Here is a 13267-nt window from a genome sequence, read left to right on the forward strand (position 1 = left end):
TCAGTGTCTTGATGTGTGGTCTGCAGTTTCTGTGCCAAACTCCTGCGAGAAGCTCAATTAATGAGGATGTTACCTGTGACAAGCAGAGCCATGAGGGAAGGCAGAGTGAGGGGAGACAGGTGGCCATCCACTTGAATAATGGTTTAAGAAAGGCAGCTTTTAAACATGCTGTTCCTCCCAGGCCAAACAATCTGCTTGCTGTATAATTGTGAAAGCGCTGTCACACAGAGAGAATGGATTCTTATTCAGCGAGAAGAGAAAGAGTGAATGGCTGAAAATAACCCTCACAACGGCAGCAGCGGGGCGTGTGACGTTTGAGCAGCTTGTTAAATTCCGGACACAAGCTGATGGAAACAATTCCGCTTTACAGGGAAAGGAAAAGCTGCCATTTGTAAATCACAAGAGATTTGTTCGAGTTATACAGAGTGCTGTGTAATAACAACAGATTTTTAAAATCACTTTGGGCAGCACATCAGATTTTCTTTTCATGATAAAGCTGTTCTCTTCCCTAATTTGTCCCATCGCCAGCATCAGGTGATAGACAGGAGGAGGCAAGTCAATGAAGTGACTGGATTTCCCCAGGGCGCCTGTCAATGTTACTCCATCAATGTCCAGCCTGTTGACAGTCACCCCCGCCTGGGAAGCAGGTAGATTTGAGAGGGTCAGTACTGATGGAGTGGGACATTAGCTCTGTGCTGCCTGAGGAGAGATCTCCAGGATTTGGGCAGGAAGAATTTATTTGCAATCCGGAGTCCCACCCAACTTGGTCTATGGATTCCACAAAAACAAAAAACAGGATGAAAAAACTCACCCTGAACAGCAAATTCTTCTTTTTCGACACCTCCACAACACGAGCGACAGCAAAAAAACGGTTAAGTGGGGATTACTGGGTTACGGGATTGGGTAGATACGTGGGCTTGAGTAGAGTGCTAGCTGGAAGAAGACAAAGGGTGGTGGTTGATGGGAAATGTTCAGACTGGAGTCCAGTTACTAGTGGTGTACCACAAGGATCTGTTTTGGGGCCACTGCTGTTTGTCATTTTTACAAATGACCTGGAGGAGGGCGTAGAAGGATGGGTGAGTAAATTTGCAGATGACACTAAAGTCGGTGGAGTTGTGGACAGTGCGGAAGGATGTTACAAGTTACAAAGGGACATAGATAAGCTGCAGCGCTGGGCTGAGAGATGGCAAATGGAGTTTAATGCAGAAAAGTGTAAGGTGATTCATTTTGGAAGGAATAACAGGAAGACAGAGTACTGGGCTAATGGTAAGATTCTTGGCAGTGTGGATGAGCAGAGAGATCTCGGTGTCCATGTACATAGATCCCTGAAAGTTGCCACTCAGGTTGAGAGGGTTGTTAAGAAGGCGTACGGTGTGTTAGCTTTTATTGGTAGAGGGATTGAGTTTCGGAGCCATGAGGTCATGTTGCAGCTGTACAAAACTCTGGTGCGGCCGCATTTGGAATATTGCATGCAATTCTGGTCGCCGCATTATAGGAAGGATGTGGAAGCATTGGAAAGGGTGCAGAGGAGATTTACCAGAATGTTGCCTGGTATGGAGGGAAGATCTTATGAGGAAAGGCGGAGGGACTTGAGGCTGTTTTCGTTAGAGAGAAGAAGGTTAAGAGGTGACTTAATTGAGGCATACAAGATGATCAGAGGATTGGATAGGGTGGACAGTGAGAGCCTTTTTCCTTGGATGGTGATGTCTAGCACGAGGGGACATAGCTTTAAATTGAGGGGAGATAGATATAAGACAGATGTCAGAGGTAGGTTCTTTACTCAGAGAGTAGTAAGGGCGTGGAATGCCCTGCCTGCAACAGTAGTGGACTCGCCAACACTAAGGGCATTCAAATGGTCATTGGATAGACATATGGACGATAAGGGAATAGTGTAGATGGGCTTTAGAGTGGTTTCACAGGTCGGCGCAACATCGAGGGCCGAAGGGCCTGTACTGCGCTGTAATGTTCTATGTTCTATGAGTGTTCTTTGTAAGGGCCAGTGCAGATTTGATGGGCCGAATGGCCTCCTTCTACACTGTAAATTCTATGATTCTAAAGCTGGTTTACTATAAATTTGCAACAAGCAGATCTAGCAACATAGAAGCAGGAGAAGGGCACTCTGGCCTTCAAACCTGATCTGTGTCTTAAGTCCATCTGCTAGCCACTTTGGTTCCATAACGTTTAAACCCTTTAATCAATCAATTGATTAAACATCAGCTTATTGGGGGGGGCAGGGAGCGTTTCAGATTGCCACTCTCCCTTGGTGTGGGGAAGTGCTTCCTGACACCACCCCAGTCTTGGATTCCCCCCCCCACCCCCAGACACAGATTCTCTCTGTCGACTCCTCGATTGAATTCTTTGCATATCTTGACCTGTAATATTTTATACTCTGAGGAATACAAACCTTGTCTACGGAACCTGCCCTGAGGATTTAACCATTTCAGCATCTTAATCCTCAGCATCTGCCTCCCCTTGCATGTCAGCGAGTGTCTGGGGTCTCTGTCTATTGGCTCTGTCTGGATTAGGGCTCAAACCTTCGACCCAGTGACTCAGAGAAAGTTTTTTTTAAAAAGTCCTTCCTGTTTATTTCCTTTGTTCCAATTTCTTTTATTTTTATTATTTTGGTCCACAGACCCATAATCGGGATGTGCCTTTAAGCAGAAGATTCAAAGTTGAAAGAGACTGCTTGCCAGGACATCGTGTACCCAGGATTTTACACTTTGGAGAGGAGACCAGACTCCTCGGCACTGAGTGGATCTTAGGAGCCAGCTTTGGAGGCAGTCGGTTCAATAGGTTAATTGGCAACCAGTGGATTGGCCAGGGACAGTATTCTGCCTAACAACAGTGAGTGCTTGGTTACTGAGAGAACCAAGCAGAAATGCTTATACCCTGGAAGTGAAGGGAACTCTCTCTCTCTCTGCCTCACTCTCTCTGTGTCTCTCCTGCTTATTGAAGTTAAAGAACTGCCCTGCTTCTGAAAGCAGTGAGTGCCTGGTACAGAAACCAAAGAGAAAATCCTGGGAAATCTCAGCAGGTCTGGCAGCATCTGTAGGGAGAGGAAAGAGCGAATGTTTCGAGTCCGATGGCTCTTTGTCAAAGCTAACAGACAGAGAAAGTGGGAAATATTTACACTGTGGAGTGAGAATGAAAGATGAGTCATAGCCACAGAAACCCAGGGAAACCGGGAGCTAATGGCCACAGAAACCAAGGGGAAAGAGCGCGAATGGCAGTCCCCAGAGAGGACACAAGATGTGAAAGGCCAAACAGCAGGGAAACTAACATCAGAGGATGAACTGTAGATGTGGGGGGAAGGGGGAAGCAAAGGGGAGAAGGGGTAAGGAAAGGTGGATAAGGTTGGGGGGGGGGGGTTAATATATATAAAGAAAGAAATGATAAAAGACAGTTAAATGAAATGAAAACAAATGGGTCGAGGTGGGGTCGGGCTGATCATCTGAAGTTGTTGAATTCGATGTTGAGACCGGAAGGCTGTAGCGTGCCTAACCGGAAGATGAGTTGTTGTTCCTCCAGTTTGTGTTGCACAGGAGTGCCTGGTACATCCTTTACTGTGCACCTGGAATGATGCTGAGTCTGCAGAGAAGGTAGACAACCTTGCCAGAGAAAACCATCTCGGGCCTTGAAGGAAGAAGTAGCAAAACGAAAGCCTGAACTTCAGAAAGACATTAACTGGAAGTCATCCCAGTGCATCAGAGATCCTTATCCTTTTACTTTATTATTTTCCTTCTGTTATAACCTGCCTACTTACCATTGGCTGGGGACTAATGACTATCCCACAATCCTGTGGGAGTATGAGCTTCCCCAATGAGAGGGGCGGAGAAACCATTAGTAAACTCCTAGTATAAATAAAGCTGGCCAGTTCAGGAACCAGCAGGAAGGAGTATGTAGCAAGGGAAGTTACTGCTACTGTTATGTATATATGTTATTGTAAATAAATGTTATTACTTTGTATCCTTAAAACTCGTGCTGGATTCTTCGTGGCCCTTACAAAACTGGCGACGAGGGTTAAAGTGGATAGCTGTCTACGCTGCTGAAGCCACCTCCCTGGATTTTTGTTGGATGCAGGTTGGAAGTTGTTTTCTATTATACCATGCCTCTGTACGGACGTTTGGATGTTTTTGATGCTGCGCTGGAAAGCTGGAACCAGTACACACAACGGATGCGTTACTATTTCCGGGCAAACAATATCACTGAAAACGAGTGCCAGGTGGTCATATTGCTCACCGCCTGCGGCTCGCATACGTTTGGGGTGATTAGGAGCCTTACGTACCCAGCTGCGCCGGACACCAAAACGTTTGATGAACTTGTGAATATAGTGGGGCAACACTTTAACCCAACCCCGTCCACGATAGTCCAGCGTTATCGGTTTAATACCGCTGAGAGGACCCCTGGAGAATCCCTTGCCGATTTTCTATCCAGGCTACGCGGGATTGCGGAGTACTGTGACTATGGTGAGACCTTGTCAGAAATGTTACGCGACCGTTTGGTTTGCGGTATTAACAATGCGGCCACCCAGAGAAATTTGTTAGCGGAGCAAACATTGACTTTTCAACAGGCCATTCAAATAATATTGTCCCGAGAGAGCGCAGAGCAAGGAGTACAGGAGCTACAGGGAATGGAAGTGCATGCCTTGGGGCGCAACCCCTTCCGTCCGAAAACGTCCCCCCGCACTCCTGCGGTACCTTGGGCGAGGCAACGTCCGGACCGACGCCAGTGGCCGTCGGACATTCCTCCCCGAAGGGAGCCTTCTCCAGAGCCAATGGATGAGGAGCCATGTCCATGTCAGACTTGTAGGCGCCGACCCCGTCACGGACGGCGGTCCTGGGGGCGCCAGAGGCGCCGTTGTTCCGACCGCAACTGGGACCAGCCCAGGGGCCGTAACTGGGACCAGCCCAGAGGCCGTACCTTCCATGTGGATGAACCTGCGGCGACTACTCCTGAGGACGTGGAGACGGAGGACGACTGCCTGCAGCTGCATTGTGTGGAGCTCCCCGTGTGGCCCCCATTAAGGTGACAGTACGGGTCAATGGCCACCCGCTTGAGATGGAGTTGGATACTGGCGCAGTGGTCTCCGTGATCGCCCAGAGGACATTCGACCGCATCAAGCAGGGTATACAGACCCTTACATTAACCGACTCACAGGCCAGGTTGGCCACCTACACAGGGGAACCACTGGACATTGCAGGAACTACAATGACCCCTGTTGTCTATGGACGCCAGGAGGGGCGTTTCCCACTTATTGTGGTGCGCAGCCATGGGCCCAGCCTGTTGGGTCGGGACTGGTTGCGCCATTTGCGGTTGCAATGGCAGCACATCCTCCAAACAGTTTCTGAAGGGTTGACTGAGGTGCTAGGACGATACCCAGATGTATACCAGCTTGGTTTGGGGAAAATAAAAGGGGCCGTAGCCCGTATCCAAGTTGAACCAGGAGCCACGCCGCGCTCGAGAGGGTAGAAGGGGAGCTCACTCGTTTGGAGAGTTTGGGTATTATCTGGCCCGTCCGTTTTACTGACTGGGCAGCACCAATTGTACCTGTAATGAAGCCAGATGCCACAGTTCGCTTGTGTGGCGACTATAAACTTACAGTGAATACGGTTTCCCGACTCGACCGATATCCAATGCCTCGCACAGAGGATCTCTACGCGAAACTTGCAGGTGGACTCTCGTTCACAAAATTAGATATGAGTCACGCCTACCTGCAGTTGGAGCTGGACCCTGCCTCCCGACCATATGTAACGATTAATACACAGCGAGGCCTGTATGAATATACACGGTTGCACTTTGGAGTATCCTCTGCCTGCGCAATTTTTCAACGTGTTATGGAGGGCATTTTGAGAGGTTTACCACGTGTGGCTGTCTACCTAGATGACGTTTTGATCACAGGGACGTCGGAGCAGGAACATTTGGAAAATCTGGAGGCTGTCCTTAGACGCCTTTCGGAGGCTGGAGTCCGTTTACGTCGCACAAAGTGCGTATTTCAGGCAAAGGAAGTAGTCTACCTAGGTTATCGGGTGGACCGCGAAGGTTTGCACCCCGTTGCAGAGAAGGTACGTGTAATTCAACATGCCCCCGCCCCGACTGACACTTCGCATCTTCGTTCTTTTCTCGGTCTCGTAAACTATTACGGGAAGTTCCTCCCCAATCTGGCAACTACGCCGGCCCCCTTACACCTTCTGCTAAAGAAAAATCACACCTGGGTTTGGGGTCAGCCGCAAGAAACCGCTTTCCGGCGGGTAAAGCAACAATTGTCGTCGTCTGGGTTACTAACCAACTATGATCCTGGAAAGCCTTTGCTCGTCACATGTGATGCATCCCAGTATGGTATTGGGGCTGTTCTGTCCCACAAGACGGAGAACGGGGCCGAGCGGCCGATAGCTTTCGCCTCCCGCACATTGACTGCAGCGGAGAAAAAGTACGTGCAGATCGAGAAGGAGGGCCTGGCAGTGGGTTTTGCTGTGAAACGCTTCCACCAGTATGTGTACGGCCGCCATTTCACTATCGTGACTGATCATAAGCCCCTGCTGGGACTTTTCAGAGAGGATAAGCCAATACCGCCCATTGCTTCTGCACGGACCCAGCGCTGGGCTTTGTTGCTCGCTGCATACGAGTATTCCCTGGAGCACAAACCAGGTACGCAGATAGCAAATGCTGACGCACTGAGCCGATTGCCTTTATCGACCGGCCCCATGTCGACCCCCACGACCGGTGAGGTGGTTGCAACCCTAAATTTTATGGACACCTTGCCTGTCACGGCATCACAGATCCGTGAGTGGACCCAGACGGAGCCAGTCCTGTCAAAGGTTCGGCACATAGTCCTGTATGGTGGGCAGCATAGACAGCTCCCAGGCGAGTTGTGGGCATTTTCCTCCAAGCTGTCAGAATTCAGCTGGAAAAAGGCCAGGACCTGATACTGAGAGACTTGCACACTGGGCATCCAGGCGTGACCAAAATGAAAATGTTGGCCCGGAGTTATGTCTGGCGGCCAGGCCTTGACACCGACATTGAGAAGGTGGCCCAAAACTGCTCCATTTGCCGGGAGCATCAGAAGCTTCCGCCGGCCGCGGAGGCTTTCCGGGACCGGAAAAGAGGGAAGGAGACCCGGACGGGGGCCTCCACGCTGGGCCTGTTTATGCCGCCAGTGAATGGAAGCAAGGTGGGGGAGGGGCTGCGGCCATCGGAGCCTGGTAGAACAGGTTTCGGTGAGTCCAGCCGGGGTGAAAAGTTGGGGGAAGGAACCGAGGTTGGGGGGAAGAGTTTACAAGAGGAAGTGGAGGGGAGGAGTTTGGGGGAGGGATGTCTACAATTCATGCTGCCATTCACGATACTCTTTCGGGGATTGCATGGCATCGAATATTAAGGGGGGTGTTGGGGGGGGGGGCTGGAAATGTCAATGGCGATTCCTGATTTCTTTTTCTTTTTTTTCCCCTTTGTTTGTCCCACCGTGGGAGGGTTTGTTTTATTTGGTGCTGATATTGTCAGGTGGGCTGTTGTTTGGGGTGGTGGGAGGATGCTGTCGTTGTTGTTAATAAGGAAATTGACTTTGTATTTGTTACCGTTTACAGCTTGTTGGTGGGGTGTAAATTCTGAAGAAAATGTGAAAATGGAGAATAAAAATATTTATATTAAAAAAAAAGTGGGGCTGGAATTGAACACACACTGGCCCAGGGACCGCACACTGGCCCAGGGACCGCACACTGGCCCAGGGACCGCACACTGACCCAGGGACCGCACACTGGCCCAGGGACCGCACACTGGCCCAGGGACCGCACACTGGCCCAGGGACCGCACACTGGCCCAGGGACCGCACACTGGCCCAGGGACCGCACACTGACCCAGCGGCAGCACGCTGACCCAGGGGCCGCACGCTGACCCAGGGACCGCACACTGGCCCAGGGACCGCACACTGGCCCAGGGACTGCACACTGGCCCAGGGACCGCACACTGGCCCAGGGGCCGCACACTGGGCCAGGGGCCGCACACTGGGCCAGGGACCGCACACTGACCCAGGGGCCGCACACTGGCCCAGGGACCGCACACTGGCCCAGGGACCGCACACTGACCAAGGGACCACACACTGGCCCTGGGACCGCACACTGGCCCAGGGACCGCACACTGGCCCAGGGACCGCACACTGACCCAGGGGCTGCACACTGGCCCAGCGGCAGCACGCTGACCCAGGGGCCGCACACTGGCCCAGGGACCGCACACTGGCCCAGGGGCTGCACACTGGCCCAGGGGCTGCACACTGGCCCAGCGGCAGCACGCTGACCCAGGGGCCGCACACTGGCCCAGGGACCGCACGCTGACCCAGGGACCGCACACTGGCCCAGGTACCGCACACTGGCCCAGGTACCGCACACTGGCCTCGGGACCGCACACTGGCCCAGGGACCGCACACTGACCCAGCGGCAGCACGCTGACCCAGGGGCCGCACACTGGCCCAGGGACCGCACACTGGCCCAGGGGCTGCACACTGGCCCAGCGGCAGCACGCTGACCCAGGGGCCGCACGCTGACCCAGGGACCGCACACTGGCCCAGGGACCGCACACTGGCCCAGGGACCGCACACTGGCCCAGGGACCGCACACTGGCCCAGGGGCCGCACACTGGCCCAGGGAATGCACACTGACCCAGGGGCCGCACACTGGCCCAGGGACCGCACACTGGCCCAGGGACCGCACACTGACCAAGGGACCGCACACTGGCCCAGGGACCGCACACTGGCCCAGGGACCGCACACTGGCCCAGGGACCGCACACTGGCCCAGGGACCGCACACTGGCCCAGGGACCGCACACTGACCCAGGGACCACACACTGACCCAGGGGCCGCACACTGGCCCAGGGACCGCACACTGGCCCAGGGACCGCACACTGGCCCAGGGACCGCACACTGGCCCAGGGACCGCACACTGACCAAGGGACCGCACACTGGCCCAGGGACCGCACACTGGCCCAGGGACCGCACACTGGCCCAGGGACCGCACACTGGCCCAGGGACCGCACACTGGCCCAGGGACCGCACACTGACCCAGGGACCGCACACTGGCCCAGGGACCGCACACTGGCCCAGGGACCGCACACTGGCCCAGGGACCGCACACTGGCCCAGGGACCGCACACTGACCCAGGGACCGCACACTGACCCAGGGACCGCACACTGGCCCAGGGACCGCACACTGGCCCAGGGGCCGCACACTGACCCAGGGGCCGCACACTGGCCCAGGGGCCGCACACTGACCCAGGGGCCGCACACTGACCCAGGGACCGCACACTGGCCCAGGGACCGCGCACTGACCCAGGTGCCGCGCACTGACCCAGGGGCCGCACACTGGCCCAGGGACCGCACACTGACCCAGGGGCCGCACATTGGCCCAGGGACCGCACACTGGCCCAGGGGCCGCACACTGACCCAGGGGCCGCACACTGGCCCAGGGACCGCACACTGGCCCAGGGGCCGCACACTGGCCCAGGGACCGCACACTGGCCCAGGGGCCGCACACTGGCCCAGGGACCGCACACTGGCCCAGGGGCCGCACACTGGCCCAGGGACCGCACACTGGCCCAGGGACCGCACACTGGCCCAGGGACCGCACACTGACCCAGGTGCCGCGCACTGACCCAGGGGCCGCACACTGACCCAGGGGCCGCACACTGACCCAGGGGCCGCACACTGGCCCAGGGGCCACACACTGACCCAGGGCCGCACACTGGCCCAGGGGCCGCACACTGACCCAGGGACCACACACTGACCCAGGGGCCGCACACTGGCCCAGGGGCCGCACACTGACCCAGGGACCACACACTGGCCCAGGGACCGCACACTGGCCCAGGGACCACACACTGGCCCAGGGACCACACACTGGCCCAGGGACCACACACTGGCCCAGGGGCCGCACACTGACCCAGGGGCCGCACACAGTGTGAGCGCAGTGTGGCTAAGGGCAGTGTGAGCGCAGTGTGAGGGCAGTGTGAGCGCAGTGTGGCTGAGCACAGTGTGAGCGCAGTGTGAGCGCAGTGTGAGCGTAGTGTGGCTGAGGGCAGTGTGAGCGCAGTGTGAGCACAGTGTGGCTGAGGGCAGTGTGAGCGCAGTGTGACCGCAGTGTGACTGATTGCAGTGTGGCTGAGCGCAGTGTGAGCGCAGTGTGAGCGCAGTGTGGCTGAGCGCAGTGTGGCTGAGGGCAGTGTGAGCGCAGTGTGAGCGCAGTGTGAGCGCAGTGTGGCTGAGGGCAGTGTGAGCGCAGTGTGAGTGCAGTGTGGCTGAGGGCAGTGTGAGCGCAGTGTGAGTGCAGTGTGGCTGAGGGCAGTGTGAGCGCAGTGTGGCTGAGCGCAGTGTGGCTGAGGGCAGTGTGAGCGCAGTGTGAGCGCAGTGTGAGCGCAGTGTGGCTGAGCGCAGTGTGGCTGAGGGCAGTGTGAGCACAGTGTGAGCGCAGTGTGAGCGCAGTGTGGCTGAGCGCAGTGTGGCTGAGGGCAGTGTGAGCGCAGTGTGAACGCAGTGTGAGCGCAGTGTGGCTGAGCGCAGTGTGGCTGAGGGCAGTGTGAGCGCAGTGTGAGCGCAGTGTGAGCGCAGTGTGAGCGCAGTGTGGCTGAGCGCAGTGTGGCTGAGGGCAGTGTGAGCGCAGTGTGGCTGAGGGCAGTGTGAGCGCAGTGTGAACGCAGTGTGGCTGAGGGCAGTGTGAGCGCAGTGTGAGCGCAGTGTGGCTGAGCACAGTGTGAGCGTAGTGTGGCTGAGCGCAGTGTGAATGCAGTGTGAGCGCAGTGTGAACGCAGTGTGAGGGCAGTGTGAATGCAGTGTGGCTGAGGGCAGTGTGAGGGCAGTGTGAGCGCAGTGTGGCTGAGCGCAGTGTGAGCGCAGTGTGAGCGCAGTGTGAGTGCAGTGTGGCTGAGCGCAGTGTGAGCGCAGTGTGAGCGCAGTGTGGCTGAGGGCAGTGTGAGCGCAGTGTGAGCGCAGTGTGAGCGCAGTGTGGCTGAGCGCAGTGTGGCTGAGGGCAGTGTGAGCGCAGTGTGAGCGCAGTGTGGCTGAGCGCAGTGTGAGCGCAGTGTGGCTGAGCGCAGTGTGAGCGCAGTGTGAGCGCAGTGTGGCTGAGCGCAGTGTGAGCGCAGTGTGAGCGCAGTGTGGCTGAGGGCAGTGTGAGCGCAGTGTGTGCGAAGTGTGGCTGAGGGCAGTGTGAGCGCAGTGTGTGCGCAGTGTGGCTGAGGGCAGTGTGAGCGCAGTGTGAGCGCAGTGTAGCTGAGGGCAGTGTGAGTGCAGTGTGGCTGAGCGCAGTGTGAGCGCAGTGTGAGCGCAGTGTGGCTGAGGGCAGTGTGAGCGCAGTGTGTGCGCAGTGTGGCTGAGGGCAGTGTGAGCGCAGTGTGAGCGCAGTGTAGCTGAGGGCAGTGTGAGCGCAGTGTGAGCGCAGTGTAGCTGAGGGCAGTGTGAGCGCAGTGTGAGCGCAGTGTGGCTGAGGCAGTGTGAGCGCAGTGTGAGCGCAGTGTAGCTGAGGGCAGTGTGAGCGCAGTGTGTCTGAGCGCAGTGTGAGCGCAGTGTGAGCGCAGTGTGGCTGAGCGCAGTGTGAGCGCAGTGTGAGCGCAGTGTGAGCGCAGTGTGGCTGAGCGCAGTGTGAGCGCAGTGTGGCTGAGGGCAGTGTGAGCGCAGTGTGGCTGAGCGCAGTGTGAGCGCAGTGTGGCTGAGCGCAGGGTGAGCGCAGTGTGAGCGCAGTGTGAGCGCAGTGTGAGCGCAGTGTGGCTGAGCGCAGTGTGAGCGCAGTGTGAGCGCAGTGTAGCTGAGGGCAGTGTGAGCGCAGTGTGAGCGCAGTGTGGCTGAGCGCAGTGTGGCTGAGCGCAGGGTGAGCGCAGTGTGAGCGCAGTGTGAGCGCAGTGTGGCTGAGCGCAGTGTGAGCGCAGTGTGAGCGCAGTGTAGCTGAGGGCAGTGTGAGCGCAGTGTGAGCGCAGTGTGAGCGCAGTGTGGCTGAGGGCAGTGTGAGCGCAGTGTGAGCGCAGTGTAGCTGAGGGCAGTGTGAGCGCAGTGTGAGCGCAGTGTGACTGAGGGCAGTGTGAGCGCAGTGTGAGTGCAGTGTGAGCGCAGTGTGGCTGAGGGCAGTGTGAGCGCAGTGTGAGCGCAGTGTGGCTGAGGGCAGTGTGAGCGCAGTGTGGCTGAGGGCAGTGTGAGCGCAGTGTGAGCGCAGTGTGAGCGCAGTGTGTCTGAGCGCAGTGGCTGAGCGCAGTGTGAGCGCAGTGTGGCTGAGCGCAGTGTGAGCGCAGTGTGAGCGCAGTGTGAGCGCAGTGTGGCTGAGCGCAGTGTGTCTGAGGGCAGTGTGAGCGCAGTGTGAGCGCAGTGTTAGCGCAGTGTGTTTGACCGCAGTGTGAGCGCAGTGTGAGCGCAGTGTGAGCGCAGTGTGGCTGAGGGCAGTGTGAGCGCAGTGTGAGCGCAGTGTGAGTGCAGTGTGGCTGAGCGCAGTGTGTGCGCAGTGTGAGCGCAGTGTGAGCGCAGTGTGGCTGAGCGCAGTGTGAGCGCAGTGTGAGCGCAGTGTGAGCGCAGTGTGGCTGAGCGCAGTGTGAGCGCAGTGTGAGCGCAGTGTGTTCCCAGCAGAGACACTGAATTAAAGATCTGACATCACTTGTGTTTCTTGCAGCTGCCTGTGTTTGCGACGCTGACACTGCCTGAGCCCAAAGCGGAATAAATCTTAGTTAAAAGTCATATTTACCGACACAAATCGTCTTTTCTCACTGGCGAAGCATCTGCTGTTCGATATTTGACAGATCCTGTTATTAACTTTCGTGCTTTCCATCAAATATGCAAATATCAAGATAACCTTTGTTCACCTTGTTAATTATTGTTTCAGCGATATCGACAATCCAACCCCCTCCCACTGCAACACCCCACACAGAGACTCCTCTCCCAGAATTGCCCCCTCCCTAACATACACACAATCGCAGGACAGTGGGAGCTAGTTGGGATTTCTAAAGGGATATGGGAAGAATGCGGGCAAATGAGTTTGGGATTGATGCTGGCTGGCATTGGGATTAATTTGGTTTGATACCCAGGCACGGCGACCATGGGACAGTGGGAAGAGATTGGGGATTAACGCAGGACGATGATGAGATAGCGTCGCTGAGGAATAAATTTGGGATTGACACAGGGTTATGGGAAAATAGGAGAATAAAGGGATCTCTCTTCAATTGATACAGTGCTGAAGGGAGATTTTGGGACAGCCGAATTAGGGATTGATCCAGGGCTATGGGGAGAGAGTGGCAATGGGATTTATTTGGGGAGTTT

This window comes from Scyliorhinus torazame, chromosome 15 (assembly GCF_047496885.1).
Source record: "Scyliorhinus torazame isolate Kashiwa2021f chromosome 15, sScyTor2.1, whole genome shotgun sequence".
Classification (NCBI taxonomy): Eukaryota; Metazoa; Chordata; class Chondrichthyes; order Carcharhiniformes; family Scyliorhinidae; genus Scyliorhinus; species Scyliorhinus torazame.